This window comes from Hemitrygon akajei, chromosome 21 (genome assembly GCF_048418815.1).
Source record: "Hemitrygon akajei chromosome 21, sHemAka1.3, whole genome shotgun sequence".
Classification (NCBI taxonomy): Eukaryota; Metazoa; Chordata; class Chondrichthyes; order Myliobatiformes; family Dasyatidae; genus Hemitrygon; species Hemitrygon akajei.
This window is the reverse complement of record NC_133144.1, coordinates 17417906-17437235: the sequence shown is the minus strand read 5'-3', so window position 1 is coordinate 17437235 and position 19330 is coordinate 17417906. Positions and strand designations below refer to the sequence as shown.

General features: G+C 44.3%; 1 long non-coding RNA gene across 1 annotated transcript in view; it reads right to left on the bottom strand.

Moving 5' to 3' along the window:
- Positions 1–10263: 10263 nt before the first annotated feature.
- Positions 10264–19330, bottom strand: part of LOC140714121 (uncharacterized) — a 79541-nt gene continuing 70474 nt past the window's right edge. The window contains exons 4-5 of the long non-coding RNA XR_012095833.1: positions 11899–12006; positions 10264–10767 (exon numbers count right to left, since the gene is read on the bottom strand). This is a non-coding gene — a long non-coding RNA (uncharacterized lncRNA). The remainder of the gene's footprint in view (positions 10768–11898; positions 12007–19330) is intronic.

Here is a 19330-nt window from a genome sequence, read left to right as displayed (position 1 = left end):
CTCTTCTCGGGCTTTCGATTATAACCGATGTATCGATGACAAACTCTGCCATCTTCATCAGCAACCTATCCCCAAGGTGCTGCCGCATTCTCGGTCTCTTCATTCTATCTCTGTTATTCCCTCATTGTTACCTCAGCATTTCTTCCTGCTCTACTTGCACTATGATCTGTGCAGCATTCCATTGCTTTAGTTATTCACTGTGGTTATTGTCGTACTGTATTCGATATTACTGTGGAGACTGAGCTTGATGCAAGCGAGAGATTTCTGGTTCACTCTGGTGTATGTGACTGCAATCTGCGTCTCCGCCTGAACAAACAGGAACGATCTGCTGGAGGAACTCAGCAAGCCGAGCAGCATCTGTGAGGAGAAATGAATTATCAATGTAGACAATTCCTTTCCTCTCCCATCACAGATACTGAGTTCCTCCAGCAGATTTTGTGTTGTCCTACATTCCAGCATCTGCAGTCGCATGTCTCCTGCATCCAAGTAGAGAGATTTCGCTACATTTGCCCTGGGATGTGATTTCCTCACACAATTATTTTGTCATGCGCATGTGGCTACATTGTCAGGGGAACCTTGCTCCAGGATATTTAAATAACTATGGTTTCCCTCATCCTCCACTCCATTCTCCTAGTTCCACTGTCTCCTTCAAACCTTCCCTGACAGGACTTCCCCGCAGGTGCACCTGAGATGTTCTCCTTCCTCTTAAACCCTAGCTTTCTCTTTACAACAATGGACAGAGTCCTTGACCACATTTCATCTTTTACCTACACCTGCTATCCCATCCCCAAATGGAGATACCTGGTCTTTTTCTCCCCACCACCCTCACACGTGACAGATCATCATTCACAATTCCGCCACTTTCAAAAGATTCCAGACCTGGCATATCTTCCCCTCCCTCCTCTTTTCAGCAATTCCCTGGATCAATCCTCGCATCCCACGGTTATCTTGACATCTCATGGCACTTTCCCATGCAACCACCGGAGAGACATCCCTTCATCTCTTCCCTTCCCACCCCCTGGGCACTCAACCCCACCCCCCCCCCCCCAGCTAAAACAATGAGTCAAAGCCTTCCTCGGATCTACTGTATTGAAATTGGGGTTGCAGTGCACTCTCCTTTCTGTTGGGGAGATCGCTGTGAGGAAGGGTCTGAGTTAATCCTCCATCCCACTCACACTGTCTGCTGGGAGGATCCCACACGGTCACAACTAGGCACCATGTGGCCTTGAGGGACCACACCTCGTCTGAGGGTGTTGCAGTCTCCTCAAAGCCAAATTCTAGAACTTCCAGTAACTTTAAACAACACACCAAATGCTGGAGGAAGTCAACAGGTTGGGCAGCAAATGTGGAGTGAAGTGGACTGTGACATTTGGACAGGTGAAGGGTCTCAACTGGAAACATTAACTGTCTGTTCCATCCATAGATGCTGCCTGACCCATTGAGATCCTCCAGCATTTCATGTTGTTCCAGACTCCCTTGTGTCTCAGCCTTGGGTAACTCTCTTTCTCAGTGTGGAACAGAATTGGCGAGAGCATGTAGGCTGAGGCTTTATAAGGTATTGCTCAGACCACACTTGGAGTGTTGTGAGTAGTTTTGGGCCCCTTATCTAAGAAAGGGTGTGCTGGCACTGGAAAAGGTCCATAGGAAGTTCATGAGAATGAATCTGGAAATGAAATGAGGAACATTTGATGGCTTTGGGCCTGTACTCACTGGAGTTTAGGAGAATGAGGGAGGATCTCATTGAAATCTATCGAATATTGAATAGCCTAGATAGAATGGGTATGGAAAGTATGTTTCCTACGGTGAGTGAGTCTGGGACTAGAGGGCATAGTCTCAGAATAGAAGAGAGTCCATTTAGAGCAGAGATGAGGAGGAATTTCTTTAGCCAGAGGGTGGTGAATCTGCGGAATTCAATGCCATGAATGGCCGTGGAGGATATTTGAGTATATTTAAAGCAGCGTTTTTGATCGGTCAGGGTGTCATAGGTTAAGAGGAGAAAGCAGGAGAATGGGGTTGAGAGGGATAATAAATCGGCCATGATTGAAAGGTGGAGCAGACTCAATGGGCTGAATGGCCTAATTCTGTTCCTGTGCCTTATGGTCTTATAATATAACATAATCCCATCAATGTGGTCAACCCTTTCTTACTCCTCAGTTCCACTCATATAGCCTCAGTAGACAAGCCTTTCAGATTGTCCAGTCTTTTCCTGACTAGTAATGCCACTCCTCAAAACTGTAAACTGTTTATACAGATCAAATCATTGCACAGTGAATTAACCAGAATAAGGTAACGCAATAACAATGCAGAATAAAGAGTAAAAACTACTGGTGGAGATTAACGATAAGGTGCAAGATCAAATCGCGGAGGATTCATTTTCCAGCTGATATTAACAGGAAAAAAAGATTAGACCAGCTTTATTTGTCACATGTACGTCGGAGCAAAGTGTGCACTGCACTATCTGCATCGACGGATTATGTGCTGAGGGGCAGCTGCAAGTCTCGCCATCCTTCTGGTGCCAACACAGCATGCCCACTATTCACTAACCCTTACCCGCGTGCCTTTGGATTGTCAGGAGCACCCAGAACAAACCTACAGAGTCATGGGGAGAACGTCATGGGGCTCTGTCGTGGGCAAAGTACTGGAGAGTATAACATCGGTAGCAGAGCGAAGGGCGCTGAGTAGGCTACGGTCAATTATGGAAAACCCTGAACATCCTCTACATAGCACCATCCAGAGACAGAGAAGCAGTTTCAGCGACAGGTTACTGTCGATGCAATGCTCCTCAGACAGGATGAAGAGGTCAATACTCCCCAATGCCATTAGGCTTTACAATTCAACTGCCAGGACTTAAGAACTTTTTTTTTTAAAGCTATTATTAATGCTTTTTGAGTTAGTGATTTAGATGCATATCATATTATTACTGAGTTAAGTATTGTATGTAATGAGTTTTTGCTACAACAAGTGTATGGGACATTGGAAAAAAAAAATGTTGAATTTCCCCATGGGGATGAATAAAGTATCTATCTATCTATCTATCTACAAACTCCTTGCAGGCAGTGGAGGAGTTTGAACCCCAATCTCTGGCGCTGCGATAGAATTACCCTAAATACTACGCTGCCGACAAAACCGTACATAAACAAGTACTGACAGGCAAAAGAAGACAAACTGTGTGAGTAAAAATAACTTTAATGGGGCAAGTGTTTTATAAGTAATGTGCTGCTGGGGAGAAGGTGGAAGCAGATATGATAGGCAGGGATGGAAGGTTATGGACCATTTGCAGGCAGGTGACATTAGTTTAGATTGGTACACTCATCGTGGGCCAAAGGGCCTGTTTCTGTGCTGTACTGTTCTGTGTTCACCGTAGACTCAGTTCCTGCACTCCACTCCCCCGCAGCCAGGACCCAGTTCACTTGCTCCCCCTAAGTTTACCCAGCTCATTGCAATCATCGTGATACTGTGAAACATCAAAAAGAGACAAACATTTTGGAGTAATAACAGAAATAAAATCCAATCTTCCAGTAACTCATCTAATCCAGCAAAATCTAAACCCCGAGAGTGCCGGATTCTCGGAGTTTCACCGCGCCTCCATTTGTACCCCCTTGTCCACAGTCAGTACGAATGTCCCAGACAAACTCTCAGGCATTGAAACACTTCTGTAACATAAGGAAACCTGCAGACCAAATCTGAATACTGCTGTTTGAATTAATTGTACTGATGTTCCACTTAATATCAGATATGAAATGGTCAAAAGTTCACTGAATCTTACGGCTAGGATGAAACAACTTCAAGACTCAAGATTCTAGATTGTTTAATGTTATTTCCAGTACACAAGTATAAAGGAGAACAAAATAATAATTACTCTGTATCCCATGCAGCACAAGAAAACACAATAAGACAAAGAATACAAAAATAAAAAACACAATAGATATAAATACCTAAGTGTAAAGGGGGTTTCTTCTTTTTTTTTTGTTACTGTGTATGTAATCAAAATGGCTTCTTTGTTTTGTTAAAAGCAGGAATGCTTCTTTGTTGCAAGAGAGTGCTGGAAGCTTGTTTGGGTTAAAATTTACTGATAACGAGAATTGTATTCCTTTGTAAACCAATTGGGATTAATGTTGTTCTTTCTTCTGAGTCTGTAAGCTATTGTTGGCGGGCTTTTGGGGAGATCGGCGCAAGGGGTTGGGAGAGAGAGGACACGATGCTGTAAGCTGGGCGAGGAACGGACCCCAAGAGGGGGTCCAAGGCCAGGAGGTACTCCGAGGAGAGGAGATGAAGCTAGATGTGCTTGGTTGACCACTTCGGGTGGTCCTAAGCTGCGAGTCGAGGAGTTCGGAGGGGATCGAATGGTGGCCAGAAGACTTCAGTAATTGAGCTCCAACGGTTGTGCACGAAGTGGTTTGGACTTTGATAAGTTTGGCACCTTTTCTTTATTGTTTTTTCCTTCATATATACTGTATCGTTATTAATCACTTAGTTATAGTAACCTTTATAAATTGTACTCATTTAATCGCATATGGGGTACTGTCTGTTTTTGGGCGAGGCGGGGACATCACACAGCATCCACACCAGCTGATTACCCAGTTTGGTGGGGCCGAAGGCTGCTCCCCCTAGACGAGAACAAGCTGAGCGAGCCTGAGGTGACCCAGGGGATTACATTGTGGGGGCTCGTCCGGGATTGATTTCTGTGGAAGCTGTGTGATCACCCTCTTTAAATTATGTCTGCGGTGAAGAGCTGGTGTGCCTTTGCGGGTGTGCGATTGCTGGTTATCTCTGCATGTATGTTGGGTGAGTGGCAGTGCTTGGCTGAGGGAAAGCGACAGGGATTGGTTGAAAGTTTGAGTAGGCGGGCTGGTGACGTTGTTAGAACTGTCGGGAACAATTACCTCGAAGTGACAGCTGCCAGTTCCGGGAAAGTGTGGGAAAATGCATGTGGTTCGACTGGAAGTCAAATGCCGCAGCTGGGGGGCTTATCATATCCGTGGCAGGAGATTGGTGGAAAGTTTTTAGGGTATCTCTTTTGGCTAGGGGGGCAGATAAATTGCTTGCGGTGCCAAGGGGATCTGTCAAGGGGATCAGCCCCTCTCTCAGTTGTTCAGTTGATCCGAGAGGTGTCAGGAAACTTAGAGGAGGCCCAGTGGGGGAACGGCTTGGGGTCTCTAGGGGAGCACGTTCCCAGCAATGTCAGTGCATTGTACTGTCTGTTATTTGGTGGGGTGGGGACATCACACAGCATCCACACCAGCTGATTACCCAGTTTGGCGGGGCCGAAGGCTGCTCCCCCTAGACGAGAACGAGCTGAGCGAGCCTGAGGCGACCCAGGGGGTTACATAAGTTAGTTTACATACATAGATTGATTGTATGTCTATAAAGTGTTGCTAGGCACAGGAGTGTATGTACTTATGGTGAGTGACAGGAAATGATGAAGTTGGAGTAGTTGAGGGTATGGAGGATGAGTTACTCAGTGGAGGTGTTGATCAACCTTACTGCTTAGGGAAAGTAACTGTTTTTGAGTCTGGAGATCTTGGCATGGATGCTAAGTAGCCTCCTCCCTGGTGGGGATGGGACAAACAGTCCATCTGCAGGGTGGGTGGGTTCCTTCATGATGTCACTGGCCCTTTTCTGGCACCTTTCTCTATATATGTCCTCGATGGTGGGTAGCCTACTGCCAGTGATGTGCTGGGCAGTTTGTAACTCATTATAGAGCCCTCCTGCACTAAACAGTATTGAGTGACGTATGAAGGGTTCAAATGAAGGGTCTTCAGCATGAAACACTCTCTGTTTCTCTGTCCACTGACAGACCCACTGAAGGTCTTCAGAATTTTCTGATTTAATTCAGATTTCAGCATTTGCAGTTGTTGGAATTCCATCAAGTTCGGGAGGAAGAGGGAAACAACATCGCCATCATCTGGTCAGATATATAATTGGAACTTCGATTATCAGTTTATTCTGTCCCATAAATTGCCTCAGCCCTATAATCTGTTTGAAGTCTAATTTCATATTTCAATAAAAGGAAAATTGATAAATATGCTCCACCTTCCTCTCCTATCAGATTCCATTAACTGCAGCTCTTTGTTGAATTGAAATGGTTTATTATTGTCACAGGTACTGAGCGAAAATCTTGTCTTGCATTCTGTTCATACAGATCAAATCATTACACAGTGCATTGAAGCAATATGAGGTAAAACAATACCAGAATGCAGAATGAAGTGTAACAGGCTCAGAGAAAATACAGTGCAGGTAAATGATTAAGTGCAACATCATATCTAGGTAGATTTTGAGGTCAAGAGGCCATCTTATTGTACTAGGAAACCACTTAGTAGTCTTCTAACAGTGGGGGAGAAGCTGTCCTTGAACCTGGTGGGTCGTACTTTCAGGGTTTTATATTTTCTGCCCAATGGAAGAGGGGAGGAGAGAGAATGTCCAGCCTGGGCGAGGCCTTTGATTATGCCGGCTGATTGACCGCAGCAGCAAGAAGTGAAGACAAATTAACGGTTCCTGTGATGTGCCGAGCTGTGGCCACAACTCTCAGCAGTTTCTTATGGTCACCTGTAGACCATTTGCCACACCGAGCCACTATGCACCCAGCAGAGTGCATCCTATCCTGCATTGATGTAGAGATCTGCTCGGATGTGGAGACCCCGTGGTTTGACCAAGACAACCTAATTGGTGATGTTCGCTCTAACAACTCGCAATCCTCTCATCCTCCACATCATTGATGTAAACCGGAGCATTGGCTCCGCCCCCTTTATGAAGTCAGCAAGCAGCTCCTTTGGTTTGGCAACTTTAAGGGAAAGGTTCTTGTCACGAGCTCTCCATCTCCTTCCTATGCTCTGTATCTGAGAAACAGGAGTGTATCATCTGCAGACCTGTAGGAGTTGGAGCAGAATTTGTCCACATTCGCAAGTGAGGACACGCGGGGTTGAGAATAATTGTGGTGGAGGTGTTGCTGACTATCCATACCAATAGAACCATAGAACATTACAGCACAGAAACAGGCCTTTTGGCCCTTCTTGGCTGTGCCGAACCATTTTTCTGCCTAGTCCCACTGACCTGCACCTGGACCATATCCCTCCATACCCCTCTCATCCGTGTACCTGTCCAAGTTTTTCTTAAATGTTAAAAATGAGCCCACATTCACCACTTCAACTGGCAGCTCATTCCACACTCCCACCACTCTCTGTGTGAAGAAGCTCCCCCCCAGTGTTCCCTTTAAACTTTTCCCCCTTCACCCTTTACCAATGTCCTCTGGTCTTTTTTCTCCCCTAACCTCAGTGGAAAAAGCCTGCTTGGATGCCCATCATAATTTTATATACTTTTATCAAGTCTCCCCTCATTCTTCTACTTTCCAGGGCATAAAGTCCTAACCTATTCAACCTTTCTCTGTAACACAGTTTCTCAAGTCCCAGCAACATCCTTGTAAACCTTCTCTGCACTCTTTCAACCTTATTAATATCCTTCCTGTAATTCGGTGACCAAAACTGCACACAATACTCCAAATTCGACCTCACCAATGCCTTATACAACCTCAGCATAACATTCCAACTCTTATATTCAATACTTTGATTTATAAAGGCCAATGTACCAAAAGCTCTCTTTACTACCCTATCTACCTGTGACGCCACTTTTAGGGAATTTTGTATCTGTATTCCCAGATCCCGCTGTTCTACTGCATTCCTCAGTGCCCTACCATTTACCTTGTATGTTCTACCTTGGTTTTTCCTTCCAAAGTGCAAGACCTCACACTTGTCCACATTAAACTCCATCTGCCATTTTTCAGCCCATTTTTCCAGCTGGTCCAAATCCCTCTTCAAGCTTTGAAAACCTTCCTCACTGTCCACTACACCTCCAATCTTTGTATTATCAACAAATTTGCTGATCCAATTTACCACATTATCATCCAGATCATTGATATAGATGACAAATAACAATGGACCCAGCACTGATCTCTGTGGCACACCAGTAGTCACAGGCCTCCACTCGGAGAAGCAATCCTGATAAGGGTCTGTGAGTCAGGAAGTCAAGGATCCAGTTTCAGAGGGGAGCACTGATCCCTAGGATCTGGAGTTCGGTGATGAGTTTGCTTGGAATTTCAGTGCTGAAGGCAGAACAGTAGTCAACAAACAACAAGTCCCACCCATCACCACCCAGTCTCTGTCATGATTTTCACTCTGCCCTCCTCCGTCAGCCTATCACTACTCCTTAACTGGATCCACTTGCCTGCTCTTGCTTGCCTTGTCCCCTCAGTGTTATTTCCCGGCTATCTCCCTCAGTCATTCTGCCCAGAAATGAAATGGTGACTGTCCATTTCCCTCCACAGATGCTGACTGACCAACTGAGATCCCCCAGCCATCTTGCTCATATTTCAAAGCACTTTCCAGCCAATAATGTAGCTGTGAAATGTAGTTAAGTACTGTACGTAGTATCGAGAAATGTCCATCAGGGAGAGTGCACCATGTTACCCTTGTACAATTATATGCAAAATTGAAGGGCAAAGATATTACAGGCTGGTAAGTAGCATGGAGATCATTTATATAACATGACTCACTCAGATCCCCAGCGTACAACAAAGGGCACATTATTTACAGAACTGCGACTGGAGGTAATACTTTTGCAGTTAATTTATGCACAGTAAGGAGTCACCAAGGAATCCCTTCATAATGAAGAAATAATCTAACTTGGGCTAAGTACTGATGAGGCTCTCCTGTTCTTTAGAATAACTCTGTCAGATGCTCTAACCTCCACCCAGCAGGTCCAATATGCTCTCAGTCTGTAGTTTGATCCCAACGTCTGACATCATGCACCCTCATGGAGCACGACGGCAACAGCCAGGGTTTGTGCTCACTATCTGGAGTGTGGCCTGCGCTCTAGACCCTCTGACCTAGAGGTGAGAATTCTGAGCTCCAGCCCAGAGATTCATCATCACATCAGGCATAGCCGTCTGCAGCGATCAGACACCACACTGCCTTAGGGCTTTGGAATTAACAAGTAGCTCTCTCAGTTGGATAACATCTTGATTCATTTGTTCAATGGATTCCAACAAGTATTTTGAACCCTGATAGTCTGCCAGCAATGAATTCTCAGAATGGGAACTCAAACTGTTAAGTGTACAGCCATATAAAATCATTTAACTGTTAAAAAAAGACAGTCATTGTGGTTTATGAGCAACGATGAGTTTATAATGTTTAACAGCGATGGATTTTCAGGTATTCTTCGCTGAGTTGAGAATTAACAGCATGATGGGACGTATTCTCTAACGTGTCAGGCTGAAAGAAAGTTCAGATTTCAGCTTCCAATCAGAAGAACCCTTTATAAAGATCTTCTATCCCAATGTGCAACGCCTTTCCATCATCTACAGGACAGGAGAGTGGAGACATAATCTGTATTTGTGTAACAGACACAAAATGCCAGGGGAATTCAGCTGATTAAGCAGGAAATGAACAGTCAACATTTTGGGCTGACTCCCTTCATCGAGACTCGGCCCAAAATGTTGAGTACTTAATCATTTACACAATTTGTTTTCTAATTAACCTTGCAGCAGAAGTAAAGAAGGGCCCAGTGCGGGTATAACTTGGATAAATGGCAAGTGGCTGAGGGCATTTCTTGTGTACGCAGACATGGAATAAGAACGATTATAGACATTTCCTGAACAGATTCAACAGTAACCGTTCAAGTGAACTGATAGGCACTTTACAAAGAAAAGGTTACAATACAGAAAACAAAGGGGAACAGAACGAATTAGATCATTCTTTCCAAAAGCTGGGATAAACATTTGGACCAAAGAGTTCCATCTCTTCCTATGCAGCAACATTTAAATGTATGAACACAAACCTCGAAGCAATGTAGAGCAAATCTTCTTTACAGTGAAAGAACAATTTTGCATTTACGTAGCTCCTTGTATGACCTTACGGTGTCTTAAAGAATTTCAAAGCCCCTGAGAAACCCCTGAAAGTGGCCATTCCACCATCCGGGAAATGGTACTGCTGCATTAAACAGGCTCCGGGGACAGCTTCATCCACCAGGTTATCCGACTGATTAATTTACACTGACACAATTGTATTTCAGAGGTTTCAAAGGTATAATTTAATGTCAGAGAAACGTATACAACATACATCCTGAAATGTTTTTTCTTCGCAACCATCCACAAAAACAGAGGAGTGCCCCAAAGAATGAACGACAGTTAAATGTTAGAACCCCGAAGTACCCCCCAGCTCCCCTGCCTCCCGTGCATAAGAGGCAGCAAGCAACAATCCCCCCCTCCCCCACCAGCAAAAAAAGTCATCGGCACCCACCACTGGGCACTCAAGCGTGAGCAAAGCAACAGCAAAGACACAGACTTGCAGTTACTCCAAAGACTACATTGTTCACCCGGTATTTGACATACCACAGGCTCTCTCTCACTCTAATAAGGGAGAAAGAGATGTCTCCGCTTCACAGCGAGAGGGGAGACATAACAAACAATTCACTGGTTTACAATGTTAAAAGTCTGTTGCATCGCGTTTTTGAATCTCTATGCCCAAAGATCTCAGGTCTCCGGACACACAGCCAAAGATGTTCCAGTTCCCATGACACACCTGTCTGGGACACCGACTTTCGATCCACCCAACTCCAGAGCCCTGACATCCTAGGCCTTCAAAGTCGAGCCGAACTCTCAGGCCGAGGCCTCGCTGTGCTGAACAATGGCCAGTTGTGAAACCCCGAGAGCGGGTCCCAATACCACAAAGAACTGAAGTCAGCGTGTAACTCCAGGCCAAGAACTTCAGAAGAACCCTGAAAGGGAAAAACAGAGATATTAATGATGGAAATAGAGCTGCTTCCAAAGATGCAAACAAAGGAGTCACTATTTAGCACCATCATCACTTCGCTCTTCCCCTCGAAGCATATTTCTATGCTATATTGACTGTTCTTTAGTGTATCTCACTGTACATATGACTTATTACTATATTTGCACATTCCACATTCAGACAGAGACATAACGTAAAGATTTTTATTCCTCATGTATATGAAGGATGTAAGAAACAAAATCAATTCAGTTCATTGTTGTAACAGTGGAAATATAATAGACGGAAGAGTCCCAGAAACAGTAATGAGATAGAAGACTCGACTGATGGTAATGTTAGTAACTTTCAGGTAATGTACTTTATACCAGTGATTCTCAACCGTTTTTTGGTCACGGCCCCCTTAGGAGCTCTTCTCAGGTTCCAGGGCCCCCCTTTCAAACAGGGATACAACACGAACAGATAGACAGAAAATCATTAATTATTGAACACCAAGAAAACCTGAACATTCTGGCATACTGGACAAAACTTAAAGAAAGACTGTATGAAATTAAACATCTATCAGGCCTAATGCGATCCTTGAGCTTGGTGCTTTTCTGCAAGTTTCACGATATCGGGCTCCAAATTAGACAATGACAGTCGGAGGTAACCTCTTCTTGCGATATCAATTCTGTTCCTGGATTTTGTCAAGGAAACTACCTTGTAGAATCCGCTCTCAACCAAATATGTTGCGGGAAAGGCAATAAAAAATCTTTGGGCTTTTTCCCACAGAGTTGTAAATTTATTCGGCAGATCACTCTTGATCCAAAACTCTTTTTGAAACGGACTGAACTGATGACGCCCAGTTATATCACTCTGAAGATCAATCAAACTCTCTTGAATTTCTGCCTCAACCTGGGTCTGTTCAGTTACCAGGGCCCCCATAAACACTTGGGGCTCCCCTTCTCACAGTTTTCAGTCGGTAGCCCCCTTCAAATGTGCCAGGGGCCCCAAGGGGGCCATATGGCCCCGTTGAGAATGGCTGCTTTAGACAGTGCACCTTCCCTGAGGTATTACATTAGAATGTTTGAAAGCTATCCACGTCAAGGCCAATACATGAGTGAGGAGAGGCAAAGATCCTCACCTTCCAGATGTTGATGTAGATTTGTTTGGTCACCTAGAAGCCAAAGGATGAATATGGTCCATATACCCAACACTTCATGATGGCTATAAGACTTCATGTCTCTCCGTTCTGGAAAACAAGGAATGGAAGATTCAGTCAGTTAATTCACACTCTGGGAACGTTCTCCCAGCTTAGACTGATAAAGTATACATGGAAATGTGTGAGGTGTCAGGTTGACCTGAGGGAACACAAACCCTCGAGGGTGGTGGTGTCCCAATCTTTGTTGAGCTTTGGCCTGAGTGACAGAGACAAGGAGGGATCAGATGCTTGTTGATTCAAGACCTCCTCTGGAACCTTGAACACGTGATCCAGATTTACATTTCCAACACGATGCTGAGGGAAAGGGGAGGTGTGGGGATTAATGGGTGTGGAGAAACGTTAATAAGGTGAGGGGAGGGGCATTAGGAGCCTGGGGGAGAAGTTTGCAGATGTTCAGATGGAAGGGGTGGGATCAACATTTTGGAGGGGGTATTCTGGTGGTGAGAAGTTTCGTTGCTTCTCCTGGTTTATTGTTACTGGTTTATAATTGCCACTTGGGGAGTGTAAAACTTCGTTTGGCCTGCCACCCATATAGATCATCCTATTCCAACAGTACGTTAAGGTAATACAAGGTAAAACTGTAACAGAATGTGGAATAAAGTTACAGAGGAGGCAGACTATCAGGTACAAAGCTATAACGAGGTAGATTGTGTGGTTAAGAGTCCATCTTGTCGCACTTAGTAGTTTCATTTCTAGCTTCTAGACAACAAGCTGAGCTGGAATGGCAGTCAGCAGGTGGACCCAGCTCCTGTTCTGTGGCCCGGTTTGACAGCAAGTACAAGTAAAACTGCATGCAGTGTCCTTAGTAACTCACTTCACCTTCAACCACCCCCACCTGGGTGTCTCTCTCCTTCCAGCAAGAAAGGTTGGCATCTCTTTCTAATACTTGTATCATCACTTTCCAAAACCCGGCCGACTGGTGGCGTAGTGGCATCAGCGCCGGACTTCGGAGCGAAGGCTCCCGAGTTCGAATCCAGCCGGCCCCCTTGCACGCTTTCCACCCGTGCTGGGTTGAGCGTCGGGCTAGCAGCTCGGCCTCGTAAAAACAAGAAAGCCTGCTAAAAAAGAACGTCGTCGTGACGGCGTCCCGATGACTCCACTGAGAGTTAAGGGCTTTCTTCTTCTTCTTCCAAAGCCCAAATGAGAGTCAGTGAAGCTGCCGTTACACAACAGGAATTAGAGCAGCAGAGACAGGTTGTGGGCAGTCAGGGATCCTCAAAGTCAAAGCCAAGTTTATAGTCATATACACAAGGACCCTGTCCGCACAGTACAATGAAAAACTTACTTGCAGTACCATCACAGGCACAAAGCATCAGTTTTCACATGGAAAGTGTATATTAAACACACATTATAAACATTGTTTATAAGAAAGAACAAAGAAAAATGTGTTACATACCCCGTGGGTATCTTGTGACTGTCTTATGACCATGATGTAACTGAGTACCTGGTGAGCATGATGTAGTGGTCTTGTGATGGTGGGGTGGTGTAATTTTCCTGCCAGTGTGAGGTCACGTGATGACATGTTTCAACAGGTATAAAATGGGGAAGCCTGCTGTGACGCAGGAGTTTTGTGTTGAGTTGTCGTTCAATTCGACAGTTACTCCGTTATGCCGCGTCTTTGGTCTCAGGACGCAGTTTCGTTTTAAAGTGGAGTTTTACTTTCTACTGTAAGGTACAGAATCCTTGTGCTGGCAGTTTTTGCAAATCACTGCCAGTTGCTTGGTGTATCTTTGATTTAATTTTAAAGTCTAAGTATTGGAGAGTGAAGACTTTACCGAAGTACAGGAACCCAAAGGATCGAGTAAAGTTCGGCAGTTTACTACAGGATCGACCTTATTGGATCTTCGTTCAAGGAAGTAGTGACCTGCATCTGAGATAACCCCTTCCTGTAAGAGTAGAAAGGGTTGTGCAGTGTTCATTTGCCAAGGAAAAGTTCAGTTCCTTTAAGCCGTTTTTATTTCCTTTGTCGTGAATTCTTCGGACAAGGCATATTTCGGCTAGGATCAGCAGTAACATCATGTTGTTGAGGAATTTGTTACTTCAGAAAAGTCTCTCCTATTTGACTGTATAAATCATTTGGACTTTCTCATTTACCACTTTAAGACTGTGTTCACATTTACCACTTTAAGAACTGTTTGAGTTGCCATATAGCAGTTAACTTCCGATTAAGTTAGTCGTTTGTTTACTTTTCATCTTTGTTGAGCAGAGTTTAATAAATTGTTTATTTGTTTATAAAAAAACCTGTCTCAATTCTATATTCATTGTTGCCAGAGATGTACTGTAACAAATGAAGTTTGATTTAGTGCAAATAAGTCATGGATTTGTGATACTATTAATTAGCATTGTGCTGGTCAGTTCAAGAACCGAAAGGTTGAAGGAAATAGGCGTTCTTGAATCAGGTGGTCCGGGGCTTCAGTGCTACTTGTGGTTTTAACATTTTATTCCCATCCCACCTCCCACCTTCCCCCAAAGGACACCTGGGATCAAATTTAACCAAGTACTTTGAGCACTTCCTGTTTTAATTTCAGATTTTCAACATCTGCTGGAGTTTTACTTTTATATACACAGCACTTCATTTAAAAACTTTCTTCCAATTAAGGAAGACCACTTAAAAGAGAGGGAGCCTGTGCTGGTTTTGAAATTTGATATTCACCTGCGCTCCCTGTCTGTGTCTGGGTGGACGTGAGTAGTATCAATTATCAAGATCTATCCCACAAAATTATTCACCAGACCGTATATGAGACAGTTTACATCATCTGGATTCTAACTGCACATTAATGAGCCTGTCACATTTTACAAAGTTTTATGTCTATATACACTTTGGGTTTTAGTCAAGATACTGAGCCAGGGCTGATTGATATTCCATGATTCTGGCTGCGAGTCTGATGGAAATAGTTCTGTCCCTGCTCTATGTAGGTGAATTACTGGATTGGTCTGATTCATGTTTAAACTACAAAGCTGATTTGACTGAGCACTTTCAGAAAATTTCCTCAGGGAAGTTGTAATTAAGAACAACAAGCTATAATTTTTTAATTCACAGCAAGATGGGGAGGCATATTTTTATGTCATTGGTAGAAGGGATGTGGAAATTTATTTATGGGGGGGGTGGGATTACATTTTATGATCAGCGGCTTCTGAGAATCCAAACTGCAGAAGTTGGAAATCTGGATGCAAGGAAAAATGCTGGAAAGACTCAGCAGGTGGGGCAGCATCTGAAGGGAGAGAAGCGGAGTTAATGTTGCAGGTTACAGACTCGAAACCAGGTTTATTGCCACTGACATCGGCTGAGAAATTCGTTGTTTTGTGGCAGCAGTACAGTGCAGGCGTAACACATTTTTATAAGATACAATAAATAATAGTGCAAAAGATAAATAGTGAGGTGGTGTTCCTGGGTTCATGGACCGTTCAGAAATCTGATAGCGGGGGAAGAAGCTGTTTCTAATGCATTGAGTGTGGTCTTCAGGTTCCTGCAACTAATATCTTATGGTGGAGATGAGAAGATAGCAAGTTCTGGATAGAGAGCATCCATAATTCCTTGAAGGTAGCACCAAAGGTAGATGCTTCCTTCCCTTTCTACTACTGTACTCTCTCCTCTCCTATAAGATTCTCTTGCCCTTGACCTCTCCCACCCACCTGACTTCACCTATCAACTTCCAGCTAGCTTCTTTCCCCTCCCCCCACCTTTTTATTGAGGCAACTTCCTCCTTCCTTTCCAATCCTGAAGAAGGGTCTCAGCCCAAAACGTTGACCGTTTACTGTTCCCCTGACGTGCTGCATTGCTCTGGGATAATGGACGTTGGTTTAGCTGAGGAGCTGACACTATCCACCCTGTGAGAGAGCTGTGGGAGGAAGTTAAGTTAGAGGCAAAAAGTGATTTCCAGTCACAGAAAGCATTGCAAAAACCAGACTGACTTAGAAACTAAAGGGTGAGGCAGTTGGCCACAGTTCTGTTCCCAAACAATCTGGCTGCTGTGGGAAAGAATTAATTGACTCAGAAACAACATCTTTGCTGGGAATCCATTCAAATATTTGCAGACTTAGAGGCAATTGTCCCTGGAACAGTTACCGGCTCAAGTCCCATTCCAGAGTTCAGTATGTAGGTTCACTCCATGATGTACTGCTGCCAAGCCTTCAGTCCGTTGTTTAAACTTGCAGGCGACTTAGAAAAAGACATTCAGCAATTATTTTTTTGAACAACAGCAGCAGATTTATCACTCAACCAACATCAATAAACTAGATTAACTAGTCTATCACACCTGAGACTGTACTGAGGACATTTACTCTCTGCATACATCACAACCAACTGCAATTCAGGACGGAGTGAAATATGAAAAAGTTAGTCACGCAACTTTCATTCTCCTTTTCTGTCCTTCAAAGAACATAGAAAACACAGAAAATCTACAGCACATTACAGGCCCTTCAGCCCACAGTGTTGTGCCAGCCATGTAACCTACTCTAGAAACTGCCTAGAATTTCCCTAGTGCATAGCCCTCTATTTTGCTAATCCTATTTTTCAATCCTACACCAATTTATTTCACTTTTATGCTCCTTAGCTTGTTTACAATTATCTTGGCATTGAAAATATTGTGTGCTGACATTATCAATTGGCAGTTTGTGAATAGTGTGGGATTTCTGGCTGTCAGGAAGGCAGGTCTGGAGATGTTAGAATTAGATGTTAAAATGAGGCTTTCCTTTCCAGGACGTTAGAGATGTCCTCCTCCTTCTTCAAAGAACGATGTTTCCCTTCTTCCTCCGTTGATGCTGTCCTTTCCCACATCTCCTCCATTTCCCAAGTATTTGTCTTCCCAATGCTTTGGCAGGGATTGGGTTCCCCTTGTCCTAACCAAGCACCAAATGATCCTCCACATCCAACACATCATTCTCTACAACTTCCGCCATTTCCAAAGGGATCCTACCATCAAGCACATCTTTGACCCCTCTCTACTTCCTGCAGGGAGAGCCCCATTTCTTGTCCATGTGTCCCTTCCCACTAATCCTCCTCCTGGCACTTATCCCTACAAGTGGCCAATGTGCCACAATTGCCCATTCACCTCCTCCGTCTCTACCATTCGGGGCCCCAAATGTTCCTTCTAGGTGAGGCAACACTTCACCTGCGAATCTATTGGGGTCATCTATCCCAATGTGACCTCCTCTACATTGGTGAGACCCGTTGTAAATTCAGCACTACTTTGTGAAGCAACTCCGCTCCATCCACCAAAAGCAGAATTTTCCAGTGATCAACCATTTTAATTCCTGTCCTCATTCCTGGTCAGACATATCTGTCCATATCTTTAGTCACAATGAGGCCACTATCAGGATGGAGGAACAATACCTAAAAATCCTTCTAGTAGCCTCCAATCTGATGACATGAGTGTCAATTTCTCCTTCTGGTAAAAGCTTCTTCCCTCCCCTTTCCCTGTTCTTCAATCCCCCAGTCTGACCTGTTCTCATCTGTCTATCACCTCTCCCTGGTGCCCCTCATTCTTCCCTTTCTTTCAGATCCATTCTCCTCTCCTATCAGAATCTTTCCCGTCTAGCCCTTTATTTTCCCATCCACCTGGCTTCATCTATCACCTTCTAGCTACCCCTCCTGCCAAACATTTCATTCTGTTGTTTTCCCCCTTAATTTCCAGTCCTGAAGAAAGGTCTCGGCCCGAAACATCAACTGTTTGTTCATTTCCATAGATGCTGCCTGACCTGCTGAACTCCTTCAGCATTTTTTGTGTGTTGCTCTGGATTTCCAGCATCTGTGGAATTTTGTGTGTTTATGTTAAAGCTGCAGTCCTACCTGCTTCCCAACTATTAACTTCAATGACCAAAGAAAATCCACAACTCTCCATAGCATTTTACTTTGAACTATGAGCTTTGAACTTTCAACCAAACACACTAAGTACTTTCACAACTGTTCGTGCTCCTAAAGGTTGTGTACCAAGAGAAATAATCTATTCTTAGAAAGCTCAGTTCTACTGACCTCACTCTTTGCCCATCTTTGGTACAACCAAGTGGCTCGCTGGCCAATTCCAGGACACAGTTACAAGTTATCCACAACGTTGTGGGACCAGTCGTGTATATTATGTGGTCTGTCCAGAGCTGAACATCATTACTACTGTGCCTATGCAGTCAGAATAACACACAGGCCTTGTTCAACGCCTACGCTGTCTCCACTCAGTCATCGTGCTGCATTCTGAAAGTAGGAGAAAAAGACCACAATCCTACTGGTTCTTCAATCACCCACAAGCAATGAGAATGGGATTGTTTCCTGTTCACAGCAAATACTTTCTAATCAATTTCTCTACTATATGGGGACATAAGATGAGGAATATCCCAAGGATAGAGTTCTGAGTTTAAAAAGTCACTCGTCTCCAAATTAGTGTCACTTTGCACAAGAAATTTGTAAGGAATCAGTGGATTCCAATTAGTTGAGCCACCATTTAATCAGAACAGCCACTTATTTGGGCCAACTCTTAAAGAACAAAAACTAATTGCAACAGGCAGCAATCCTGAGATTACCACCCTCGAGGTCCTGCTTTTTAACTTCCTACCAAGCTCTCTATACTCATTCTTCAGGACCTCCTCACTTTAGTATAGCCAGGATACTCTTCATTTATCTGGGACACGATGCCCCTTTAATTGGACAGGAAACTGTTGCCAAATAGTTTCTAACTAGCATCAGTTGCATGCCCTTGTGTAAGCATCAGGCACACCACGTTAGGAGCGTTCCCGTGGGAGTCCGACAAGAGCTTGAAAAAGCAGCAAGTTCTTTGACGGAGGTCGTTGACTGGAGTCCTGAGCAGATGCAACAGGAGCATTCCCATGCAGGTCCAACAAAGAACTTTTAGAAACACAGTCTCTATGAAAGAGATGTACCGCCAAGCGGAGCAGTCATTGTGGGAATGGCCGTTAGAGTGGTAAGGCTTTGGTTCAACAAGGCTTCGGCAATAACAGGCAATGTCTAGGTAAGTTCATTCCTTATTTCTTATTTAACTCTTGAGAGAATAGGGAGTATGTCTACAGAGCCAGTGTTCTGCTCTGGGTGTCAGTTCTGGGATTTCCAGGAGACTTCCAGCTTCCCTGCTGCCCACATCTGCACCAGGTGCCTCGAGATGCAGCTCCTTACAGACCATGTTAGGGAACTGGGGCTGCAGTTCGATGACCTTTGGCTTGTTAGGGAAAGTGAGGCAATGATAGACAGGAGCTACTGGGAGGTAGTCACCCCAGGTCTGCAGGAGAAGGATGAATGGGAGACTGTCAGGAGAGGGAAGGGAAAACATCAGCACTTAACAATAAGTGCATAATTTTGAGTACTGTTGGGGGAGGCAATAGCGGCCGTGCCTCTGGCACTGAGTCTGGCCCT